Source organism: Oncorhynchus gorbuscha, linkage group LG15 (assembly GCF_021184085.1).
Source record: "Oncorhynchus gorbuscha isolate QuinsamMale2020 ecotype Even-year linkage group LG15, OgorEven_v1.0, whole genome shotgun sequence".
Lineage (NCBI taxonomy): Eukaryota > Metazoa > Chordata > Actinopteri > Salmoniformes > Salmonidae > Oncorhynchus > Oncorhynchus gorbuscha.
In genome coordinates, this window is record NC_060187.1 from 78,748,901 (window position 1) to 78,762,073 (window position 13,173).

Sequence of the window (13,173 nt, forward strand, 5' to 3'; positions counted from 1 at the left end):
ATAAAATATTTAATCAAAGAAAATTTCTGCAAAAAAATTGTAACGTTACAATACCTATCAAATTACACATTTAGTAATGAGAGAATGCATTTGAAACTTCATGCACAGTAAAACTTTTGTATGACAATACAATTATTTAATCGATAGGAGTGGGGGAAAAAAAGTTATTGTGCATTGATAAGCACACCAAAGACGGCATTAATTATAAAATAAAGACGGCACTTCAACACTCCTATTTCACACCGTAGCCTGAACTTAGATTTCAGCAGGCTGGGGCTAACGTTAGCGGTAGGGGGGACAAGACATATTCACCGTCGTAGTACGGATAGCCTGAGCTGGAATGTGAAGCTAACTGAGACTGGCTAGCTTTAGAAAACCCTGGGTCTAGCTTGTTTCGTAGTATACCACTCAGGAGTGTGACACCTAAGACTATAATTAACAAACCCTGCATTATTCAATACTGTTGCTTGTGAGAAGGTGTTAAAGTTCACAGTTAGCCATGGTTATGTAAATGCATCAGGTTTAAAGTCCCCAGGGCCTTGCCTCCAAATTAGAGCAAGTCCGCTGTAGCCATGGCCCAGTGAGACACGGGTGACGGCCTGCGTAAGTGGAAACAGAAAAGTCTGATCCGTTTGGGAAAAAACTGGGGCAAATCCTTGTTGGAAATGAGCCATTGTCTGTCTCTTTCCCCACTCTGTCTGTCTTTGTTTTGTCTGTGATAGGAACATGTATCACTCTTTACTAACTCCTACCCACCTGGACCCCCATCTCCGTCTCTAAGTCTCTATTTTTCTTGTGGTAGTGTAGTTTGTCCTTCTCCTACTCCCTTTCCTCCTCACACATTTATTTGTGCCTGTACTATAAGTAATAAGGTAAGGAATTGTCCAAAAATGACTTACAATGAACCCACACAGCCACTATGTGACAAATAGTTAACAACACAAGTCCAACTGTAGCGTTGCAAACACCATGCTCCTTCTAACCATATTCCATGCAACTTCACATTTTTTATTATTATTTTTTTTTTTAACCTTTATTTAACCAGGCAAGTCAGTTAAGAACACATTCTTATTTTCAATGACGGCCTGGGAACTGTGGGTTAACAAATTTGTACCTTGTCAGCTCAGGGGTTTGAACTCGCAACCTTCTAGTCCAACACTCTAACCACTAGGCTACGCTGCCGCCCCGAGGTATAGAGTTTTACATGTCCTACCCTAACCCTTTCAATAGTAAGGGGCCATTGATTGCAAGCTTACCCCCTCAAAAAATCTAGCTTATCTATGGGTATGACGTGTTTTGCTCGACTCTCTCAGTTTCCCACCACAACACTAGAAAATGGCCAAACAGTAGAACCAGCTCACCTACTTTTACACAATGATTTGAATGTTCAATGTTTCTTTTAATAAAAAAAATGAATAGTTTCACCATATTAAAACAAGTGTTACTCATGAATCACATTAAATAAATTGTCACGACTTCCGCCGAAGTGGGCTCCTCTCCTTGTTCGTTCGGCGATCGACGTCACCGGCCTTCTAGCCATCACCGCTCCATTTTTCATATGTCCATTTGTTTTGTCTTGTTTCCATACACACTTGGTTTTCATTTCACCAATCAATCTACTTGTATTTGACCCTCTGTTTCCCATCATGTTTTGTGTGTAATTGTTTCATGATATTGTGGTGTTTTATTACACGCTTTATTTTAGTATGTTCCGTGTTTTGAGCGCGTTTGCTTTATGTAGTGCTCTCGTTTTTGGAACTAAAATAAAATTGAGCCTGTTTACATCCCTCTACTCTCCTGCACCTGACTTCACCTCTTATACACCCATTGACATAAATAATCATCTGCAGAAATGACTTTGTCAAAAACTCTAAATAACAAGGACTTTACAATGATGGTGAAAACTTGGGGAAATGTTGGGGTTAATGACTTGGACAGGCCCATTGTTAACAACTCATTTAATTGAATGAAAACACATTATTCAAAATTGGGAATTTCTGATTTAATTGAATGAAAACACATTACTATTGATATTTTATAACTTTTGCTATTTTGATGTGGATGTGTGAGTTGACAACGTTTGTTCCTCCTATGCCTATACTGTAGGCCATCTATAACCATCCCTCTATCTCCTGTCCTAATTTGCCCTTACATCTGATTCTTACCTGTTCCTATCTAACTCTGTCAAAAGAGGATTCTCTTCTCTATAAATATACCCAGTGAGCTTGTTCATTGGATTACCACTGCCCCGCCCTGCTCCAGTCTGAGCCAATTACCATCACCCCCATCACTCAGAGAATTACTACCCCTCCCCCCTAACAAAAACAATCCCTGGCCTTTGCCCTGTATTCTCTGAGCTCCAGATAGAAGTTACCCACAGGCCCAGTGTTAGATTCCTGACCTGGAAATACCCACAGGCCCAGTGTTAGATTCCTGACCTGGACATACCCACAGGCCCAGTGTTAGATTCCTGACCTGGACATACCCACAGGCCCAGTGTTAGATTCCTGACCTGGACATACCCACAGGCCCAGTGTTAGATTCCTGACCTTGACATACCCACAGGCCCAGTGTTAGATTCCTGACCTGGACATACCCACAGGCCCAGTGTTAGATTCCTGACATTGACATACCCACAGGCCCAGTGTTAGATTCCTGACCTTGACATACCCACAGGCCCAGTGTTAGATTCCTGACCTTGACATACCCACAGGCCCAGTGTTAGATTCCTGACCTTGACATACCCACAGGCCCAGTGTTAGATTCCTGAACTTGTCATACCCACAGGCCCAGTGATAGATTCCTGACCTTGACATACCCACAGGCCCAGTGTTATATTCCTGACCTTGACATACCCACAGGCCCAGTGTTAGATTCCTGACCTTGACATACCCACAGGCCCAGTGTTAGATTCCTGACCTTGACATACCCACAGGCCCAGTGTTAGATTCCTGACCTTGACATACCCACAGGCCCAGTGTTAGATTCCTGACCTTGACATACCCACAGGCCCAGTGTTAGATTCCTGAACTGGACATAACCCCTTTTTGTGTATAGCAAAGGCATCTGCTGAAACTAACGGTTACAGAATGTATTTTTACAGTAACCGCTCTAATGCTGAATTTCCTCCTCAGACCTACGCAGCATCAGTGTGCCATCATGTGTTTAAGTTCATGTAGGCTGTAGTGTTATTTGGTTTCCATCAGGAGTGTGACACTAAAGACTTGGGGTGAAAAGGCAGGAGTAGACTATCAACGACAAGAGCAGAATCAACAACATCTGGGTCATCAAGACAGTTGCTTTGTGAGAACGTGTTAACCATAGAAAGGTGTTAAACCACGTTCACAGCAACCATTGTTATGTAAACAAAGGCTGAAAAGTATCAGTGGCCAGGCCTTGGCCCCAAGTCAGAGCAGGACCGTTAATGCCATGGCCCAGTGAGACAGAGGTACCGGTCCGCGGAGAATCATACAAGTCTGAGCCCTTTGGGTAAAACACTGAGGGAAATCTCAGGTGGAAACATAGCATTATTATATGTGCTTCATGGCTTCAGATCAATATTGGCACATTTCTGGGAATGTCAGAGTTTGTTCGTAAACAGTCGTACTAGCTGCCATGCCAGGAAACCCCTGCGTTGCACAAGCAGTTAACGTCTGTCTGTCTGTGGTAGGGATGTCTTCTGGTTTTCAGACAGATGGGAGCCTCATTCTGTGGCCTGGGAAGAGGATCATCCTGGGTTCTTACTGACACATATAGGTAATACGGCTGAACCTCCGTGACCTCTCCATCTGTGTCCTCCACAGGTCTCCATGGGTAAATTACCTCCCAGTACCTTATGGATAACAACATTCAGGCTGTTGATATATTTTTCCTGACCGTAGCAAACCGCAAGAAGCAGTACACTGAAAAGCAAATTCCATACAGTTAAAAACAGTACTACTGTACTTAGGTCTCATTTCCTCAGGGTCAAAATAACCAGCTATAAACCTAAATATATGAGCACAGGGGTGGGGAAAGATGTTCTGAGGCTTTTTATGAACACACTCAAATTCACCGTTGCTAATGTGATTTCTTTGCAGTAGAATAGTGCAGAAAGACCACTTAAAGAGAGGAAGTGATATTGGAAACAAGGAGAGGGAAACCTTTTAAGAACTAGAAAAAACAAACTCTAGGTCTACCCAAACAATGCCTTGGTGGGACACAATCCAAACCTTCAGAGAGAGAGAGAGAGAGCGAGGGAACGAGGGAAAGAAAAAGGAAGGGGTCCTAGATAAATATCAGTTAATGGGTCATAATGAGGCTTAATGACAGACGAGACCTTCCTACTGAATACAGAGAACAGCAGAAACAAACAAATGATAACAACAATCATAACAATATATATATCATATAACAACTATGTCCGCCTCCGCCTTTGTAGGCGTCACATGATAAAGGTGACAAGCAATGAGTCGTCTGCTCCCATTTCTTGAGAATCTCCCCACAGAGAAAGTCAACACAGTTTGGCCTTTACTGAAGATGACAAAACCCATATATTTGGGCTCTTCAGTAATCTAATGATTTTCATGAATGTAAAGGACATCCACAGACCAACATTTTACACATCAACCAATGTGCTCTTTGGTCCAATATTGATAGGAAGCCACTGAGGTGAGTATTTATTTTCACTCAAATTAAATAGTTTTCTTTCTCTTTAAAAACAGTGTTTTTTTTCTTTGTCTTTATTTAATGCTTGAGTTAAAGCTCTAGAGTCATGTAATATTGATTAGAGACTTCTATAGCCTGATTTAAACACTGTAAAGACAAATATGTCTATATGAAGATATCTTGAAGCAATAAAGAAAAAATCCTCACATTACATAAACAAGAGTGATCTTGTCTATGTAATATATTGGTTTGTTACTGGTTGTTGTCACTAATCAATTACATTATATTGCATCACGATCATATCATTCAATAGGAAAAACTGCAGACGAGATGAACACCTCCATCCACGTGCTTTAACTGACTACTTTGTGGCACAGGACTGGACACAAGACTGAACACAGGACACAAAGCCAAGAGAGCGACAAAGCAAAGAGAAACATACAAAAGGAGTAACAGAGATATTTACAGAAGCTAATAAAGGAGTACGAAAGAAACATCTAAAAGATAACAAAGATGGAGACCCTGGATCCCTCCGCTCTCCCAGGTGCCACCACCGCTGTGACCTATGACTCCAAATCAGAGATGGTGACCCTACCAGGAGGGGTTGTCTCTGTGGCAGGCATCACTGTGATAACCGGGGGCGCTGAACTGTCCTGTGGCTCTTGCATGCTAGCCTTTGGTGTTTGGGGCACTCTAATTGGCCTAAGCGTGGTTGCCCTGGGTATCTGGGACCAATCAGTTCAGGTAGGGGGTCGGACCTCGCACCTCCTGGGGCTGGGATTGGTGGTTCTGGCTATCAGTTTTGGGGTTGTGGGCAGTGTGGTGGGCTTTCGCTTCCTGACGAAGGGGAGGAGAGAGATAACGAGGGAGGAGAGGGAGGATGGGAAGGTGGTGCTCATAGGGGAGAGAGGGAGGAGTGTTAAAAAAACTGTGACTGTGTAAAAAAAAAAGAGGGTATGAGAGATACGTTTTCAAGTTATGATTGTTGCACATATATAGTGGTCTGGCTGTGTTGCACATAGTGGTCTGGCTGTGTTGCACATAGTGGTCTGGCTGTGTTGCACACGGTCACACTTTAGTATTATTGGAAGAACAGTTATGTTCTATATGTATGTTATGGATTTGTTTCACACCATAAAAATGTATTTTGGTTGAGTAACTTTAAGATAAAATATTCGACCATCTCTGGCTCCATGTGTAAATGCCAATTATTTCCCCTTGTTCTGGTGTCACGTAAACAGACCTTTATCTCTCTCTCTCTCTTTTCCCTCCTCAATCTCCCTCTTCAATCTGGGTGGAATGCAACAGGAAAGTGTGACGATGAGAGGTTTCCTGTGGAAAACAAAACAAAATTTTCTATGTGATGCAAGTAGTTTAGAAGATTACTTTTCACATGGTCATTGCACGTCACTCTTCACTATTTAGTCAGATAGGCCCACCGTTTGTAAAACATAACATTTCTATTATCTGTTACGGCTCTCGTTTGTGGAATGACCGGACCAAGATGCAGCGTGGTAGGCGTACATCATTCTTTTTATTGATGACACCAAAAAGAAAATAACAATGACAAAAATGAAAGCGGACAGTTCTGTAAGGCAAAATAAACTATACAGAAACCAAGATCCCACAAAACCCAAAAGGAAAATGACAACCTAAATATGATCCCCAATCGGAGACAACGATAGACAGCTGCCTCTGATTGGGAACCATACTCAGCCAAAAACACAAAGAAATAAAAAACATAGATTTTCCCACCTGAGTCACATCCTGACCTAACCAAACATAGAGAATAATAAGGATCTCTAAGGTCAGGGCGTGACATTATCAAATCAAATCCAAGTTTATTGGTCACATATACAGATTTGCAGATGTAATCGCAGGTGCAGTGAAATGCTTGTGTTTCTAATTCCAACACTGTAGTAATAGCTAGCAATAATAATCCAGAAGAAAAATATATATACTGTACATGATTAGAATACAGTATATACAGTACCAGTCAAAAGTTTGTACACACCTACTCATTCCAGAGTTTTTCTTTGTTTCCTATTTTCTACACTGTATAATAATTGTGAAGACATCACATCTATGAAATAACACATATGGACTCATGTAGTAACCAAACAAGTGTTAAACAAATCAAAATATATTTTATATTTCATATATATTTCAAAATAAGATAAGCATATATTTTTCAAGTATCTTGTCGATTGATGACCAACCAAGAACACTGCGCATGACTGCAACAGAAGAACCATATCTCCGCCTTAAAACAATCCTTGCTGCTTTATTCTGTGCATTCTGCAGCCTCCTAACTTCACTAGATGATGCATTTCCCCAGACCACCGAACAATAGTTCACTTGACTCTCAACCAATGCCTGTGTTATTTGCTGAAGGATTTTCCCTGGTAAATATTTAGCTATCCTTCTGATTATGCATGCTGTTTTTATATATATATATATATATATATATATATATATATATATATATATATATATATATATATATATATATATATATATATATATATATATATTTTACATAGATTAGTTATTTGAGACGACAATGATAAGCAGTTGTCTAGCTGCACTCCCAGTAGTATGGTTTCTGCCACTTCTTCAATTTGTACTCCTCCCATACTTAATTGTATCCCATGCTGTTTTGGCCTTTTCCTAGTTGAACAGACCAACATAACTTTGGTTTTCTTGGTGTTTAAAGCAAGTTTGGCAAACCCATGGGGCGGCAGCATAGCCTAGTGGTTAGAGTGTTGGACTAGTAACCGGAAGGTTGTGAGTTCAAACCCCCCGAGCTGACAAGGTACAAATTTGTCGTTCTGCCCCTGAACAGGCAGTTAACCCACTGTTCCCAGGCCGTCATTGAAAATAAGAATGTGTTCTTAACTGACTTGCCTGGTTAAATAAAGGTAAATTTAAAATTCCTGATAATCTCCAAATCTCCTTGCAAAGCTTGTTGAACCGATTGTCTTGCTGCATAAATTGTATTATCATCTGCAAATATAGTAGCTTGAGTTTCAACCAAGGCATAGGGAAGATTGTTGGTGTAGAGAAGTGGCCCAAGGCAGCTGCCCTGTGGTATTTAACACATTAGGGGAAGATAAAGAACCATTGATATAGTGGACTGTTTCCTGTCAGTTAGATATGACTGTACCCAATTCAATGCTACCTCCTTAAAACAATAATGCATTAATTTTGTCAAAATAATTTCCTGATCCACTAAATCAAATGCTGCACTGAAATCTAAAAATAGTACACCTACAAACCTGCCATTATCCATAGCATTGAGCCACTGGTCAGTCATGTCAACCAATTCAGTGGTAGTGGAATGGTTTCTACGATAAGCATGCTGATTGGCTGTAATCAGATCATTCTTTTCCATATACTCCCACATTTGTCTACTCACAATACCCTCCAATATCTTATTGAGTGTAGGGAGTAGACTAATTGGTCGACTATTGGCAGGAGTAATGGGTTCTTTGCAGTCTTTCGGAATAGGACACAGTTTCGCATGCTTCCATACATTTGCAAACAACCCCTTTTCCAGTGACCAATTAAATATGTATCTCAGTGGAACTGCAATCTGGGGAGCAGCACAGCGAATCAAAAATTGTCCATAAGACCATAACCTGTAGATTTACCATCAGGTAATGACTTCAATAGGTTTAACACCTCCTCCACTGACACCGTTTGTAGAAAAAAGCACCGTTTGTAAAAGAGCAGATCTTATTGTTCATAATATGATTATCAATCCATTGGACAATAGCTTGTTTGGAAGAATGTATGTCTACATTGTTGCTTAGTAATTACATTTTCTGTGTAAAAAAATTTGCAAATGATTGGCAATATCATCTGGTTTTGTTATTATTCTCCTGTCAACCTCCACACTAGATGGGCATGATGAGATAGATGTACCAAGTAAGCCCTTAACTGTGTTCCATACCTTTTCAGAATCATTTTTACAATCAGTAAAAGCATTGTTGTAAAATAACTTTTTTTCCCTTTGATTCAATTTAACTGCATAATTACGTAATGTCCTATAATTATGTTCATCAATTTCTCATTTTGACTTGGCTGCTAAGACTTTTGCCATATTTCTTTGAGAAAAAGCTTCACCCAGTTCATCATCAATCCATGGAGATGGACAGGCACCAACTGTTCTCTTTCTTATAGGGGCATGATGGTCCATTACCTCCATGAGCAAATCAATAAAACATTCTGTAGTGTGATTTAAATCATCCTCTAGATAAATCATCTCCCAGGGTACAGCAGCCAAATCATTTAGAAAGAACTCATGATTAAATGTTTTAACATTTCTCTTAACCACACTCCTAGGGGGTTTCTTTGGAACCTCGGTGTTCATGGTTATGGTCACAATATTATGGTCTGTCCAGACCACTGGCATTGATCTGGCTTTTAAGCATTGCAATGGTATATTACAGAAAATCCGATCAATGCATGTGTCTGAACGATGACCCAACTTAATTGAAGATCTAGTAGTATCATTAACCATTTGTTTCAAACCACAGTTCTTAGCATATCTCATCAATTTTGTTCTATTCAAATTATTGTGATCCTCCTATTGTGATCCTAGCCAACTTGTCTTGTTGGCTAGTGATGTTAATGTTGTTTTACTTGTCTTGTTGGCTAGTGATGTTAATGTTGTTTTACTTGTCTTGTTGGCTAGTGATGTTAATGTTGTTTTACTTGTCTTGTTGGCTAGTGATGTTAATGTTGTTTTACTTGTCTTGTTGGCTAGTGATGTTAATGTTGTTTTACTTGTCTTGTTGGCTAGTGATGTTAATGTTGTTTACTTGTCTTGTTGGCTAGTGATGTTAATGTTGTTTTACTTGTCTTGTTGGCTAGTGATGTTGTTTACTTGTCTTGTTGGCTAGTGATGTTGATGTTGTTTTACTTGTCTTGTTGGCTAGTGATGTTAATGTTGTTTTACTTGTCTTGTTGGCTAGTGATGTTAATGTTGTTTTACTTGTCTTGTTGGCTAGTGATGTTAATGTTGTTTTACTTGTCTTGTTGGCTAGTGATGTTGATGTTGTTTACTTGTCTTGTTGGCTAGTGATGTTGATGTTGTTTACTTGTCTTGTTGGCTAGTGATGTTAATGTTGTTTACTTGTCTTGTTGGCTAGTGATGTTAATGTTGTTTTACTTGTCTTGTTGGCTAGTGATGTTGATGTTGTTTACTTGTCTTGTTGGCTAGTGATGTTGATGTTGTTTACTTGTCTTGTTGGCTAGTGATGTTAATGTTGTTTTACTTGTCTTGTTGGCTAGTGATGTTGTTTACTTGTCTTGTTGGCTAGTGATGTTAATGTTGTTTTACTTGTCTTGTTGGCTAGTGATGTTAATGTTGTTTTACTTGTCTTGTTGGCTAGTGATGTTGTTTACTTGTCTTGTTGGCTAGTGATGTTGATGTTGTTTACTTGTCTTGTTGGCTAGTGATGTTAATGTTGTTTTACTTGTCTTGTTGGCTAGTGATGTTAATGTTGTTTACTTGTCTTGTTGGCTAGTGATGTTAATGTTGTTTTACTTGTCTTGTTGGCTAGTGATGTTAATGTTGTTTTACTTGTCTTGTTGGCTAGTGATGTTGTTTACTTGTCTTGTTGGCTAGTGATGTTAATGTTGTTTTACTTGTCTTGTTGGCTAGTGATGTTAATGTTGTTTTACTTGTCTTGTTGGCTAGTGATGTTAATGTTGTTTACTTGTCTTGTTGGCTAGTGATGTTAATGTTGTTTTACTTGTCTTGTTGGCTAGTGATGTTGATGTTGTTTACTTGTCTTGTTGGCTAGTGATGTTAATGTTGTTTTACTTGTCTTGTTGGCTAGTGATGTTAATGTTGTTTTACTTGTCTTGTTGGCTAGTGATGTTAATGTTGTTTTACTTGTCTTGTTGGCTAGTGATGTTAATGTTGTTTTACTTGTCTTGTTGGCTAGTGATGTTAATGTTGTTTTACTTGTCTTGTTGGCTAGTGATGTTGATGTTGTTTTACTTGTCTTGTTGGCTAGTGATGTTAATGTTGTTTTACTTGTCTTGTTGGCTAGTGATGTTAATGTTGTTTTACTTGTCTTGTTGGCTAGTGATGTTAATGTTGTTTTACTTGTCTTGTTGGCTAGTGATGTTAATGTTGTTTTACTTGTCTTGTTGGCTAGTGATGTTAATGTTGTTTTACTTGTCTTGTTGGCTAGTGATGTTGATGTTGTTTTACTTGTCTTGTTGGCTAGTGATGTTGATGTTGTTTACTTGTCTTGTTGGCTAGTGATGTTGATGTTGTTTACTTGTCTTGTTGGCTAGTGATGTTAATGTTGTTTTACTTGTCTTGTTGGCTAGTGATGTTGATGTTGTTTACTTGTCTTGTTGGCTAGTGATGTTAATGTTGTTTTACTTGTCTTGTTGGCTAGTGATGTTGATGTTGTTTACTTGTCTTGTTGGCTAGTGATGTTAATGTTGTTTACTTGTCTTGTTGGCTAGTGATGTTGATGTTGTTTACTTGTCTTGTTGGCTAGTGATGTTGATGTTGTTTACTTGTCTTGTTGGCTAGTGATGTTAATGTTGTTTACTTGTCTTGTTGGCTAGTGATGTTGATGTTGTTTACTTGTCTTGTTGGCTAGTGATGTTAATGTTGTTTACTTGTCTTGTTGGCTAGTGATGTTGATGTTGTTTTTACTTGTCTTGTTGGCTAGTGATGTTGATGTTGTTTACTTGTCTTGTTGGCTAGTGATGTTAGTGATGTTAATGATTGTTTACTTGTCTTGTTGGCTAGTGATGTTGATGTTGTTTACTTGTCTTGTTGGCTAGTGATGTTGATGTTGTTTTACTTGTCTTGTTGGCTAGTGATGTTTATGTTGTTTACTTGTCTTGTTGGCTAGTGATGTTAATGTTGTTTACTTGTGATGTTGATGTTGTTTACTTGTCTTGTTGGCTAGTGATGTTGATGTTGTTTTACTTGTCTTGTTGGCTAGTGATGTTGATGTTGTTTACTTGTCTTGTTGGCTAGTGATGTTGTTTACTTGTCTTGTTGGCTAGTGATGTTGATGTTGTTTTACTTGTCTTGTTGGCTAGTGATGTTGTTTACTTGTCTTGTTGGCTAGTGATGTTGATGTTGTTTACTTGTCTTGTTGGCTAGTGATGTTGTTTACTTGTCTTGTTGGCTAGTGATGTTGATGTTGTTTTACTTGTCTTGTTGGCTAGTGATTTTAATGTTGTTTACTTGTCTTGGATGTCATAAGGTGAATGCACCAATTTGTAAGTCGCTCTGGATAAGAGCGTCTGCTAAATGACTTAAATGTAAATGTATATTAAAATCCCCAAGATAAATACATCTCTGTTGGTATCTGTGGCCTGGTCAAACCCAGTACATAAGTCGTCTAGATAGGACACCTTAGAGCTAGGAGGTCTATACACACATCCTACCAATATGGGTGCCTGGTGAGGTAGAGTCATCATGTCAGATAGTCCTGAGGCATGGTCCTAGGGCTCAGGTCCTCCGAGAGAGAGAAAGAAAGAGAGAATTAGAGAGAGCATATGTGGGGTGGCCAGTCCTCTTCTGGCTGTGCCGGCTGGAGATTATAACAGAACATGGCCAAGATGTTCAAATGTTCATAAATGACCAGCATGGTTGAATAATAATAAGGCAGAAACGTTGAAACTGGAGCAGCAGCACGGCCAGGTGGACTGGGGACAGCAAGGAGTCATCATGTAAGTCGCTCTGGATAAGAGCGTCTGCTAAATGACTTAAATGTAAATGTAAATCATGTCAGGTAGTCCTGGGGCATGGTCCTAGGGCTCAGGTCCTCCGAGAGAGAGAAAGAAAGAGAGGAGAGAATTAGAGAACGCACACTTAGATTCACACAGGACACCGAATAGGACAGGAGAAGTACTCCAGATATAACAAACTCATTTACAGATGCATCTAAATGCGGTTCGGTCAAAGCCAAAATATGAATATTATTTATGTTGACCAAGTTAAAAACCTTGTGTATTTTGTTAGGAAGGCTACATACATTAACCTGAGCTATACGCAGCCCTTTCCTTATCAAGTGGAGATCAATATAGCATGTATTTCTTATAGTTGAAGTTGTCATGATACACTACAACACACAAACTCAGTTTTAAACATTAAATTAAAATAACCAGGGAGTTACTCTAGAGTCCTGATACAGTTGCCCGTTGATATAAAGTTTATCCATCACCATGGAGACTCGTTGATTCAGGCAACGCTTTTCCTTCATGATGGGATATCGTTTTTTTCTCCTTTCATTGATCTCGGTGGGGAAGTGATCATTCATTCCAAAATCAGTGTTTCTGAGTTCTCTCCCCATGTTCTTCGTCATTTCCTTTTGCTTAAATTTATCAAAACATGCAATAATAGCCCGTGTGTTTGCCTCCATCTGCTGGAGAATGTACTGTACTCATTCTTCACGCCCTTGCTAGCAATACTCAAAACGAGTTTAATTTTCTATAGTTCATGCAAAAGCCTATGAATTGCCTAACAGTACTGAGTTT

General features: G+C 39.3%; 1 long non-coding RNA gene across 1 annotated transcript; it reads left to right on the top strand.

The window, feature by feature from the left end:
- Window positions 1-4,475: 4,475 nt before the first annotated feature.
- Window positions 4,476-5,837, top strand: LOC123998358. The gene is made up of 2 exons (XR_006832260.1): window positions 4,476-4,650; window positions 4,961-5,837. It is a non-coding gene; the product is annotated as an uncharacterized LOC123998358 (long non-coding RNA).
- The last annotated feature ends 7,336 nt before the right edge of the window (window positions 5,838-13,173 follow it).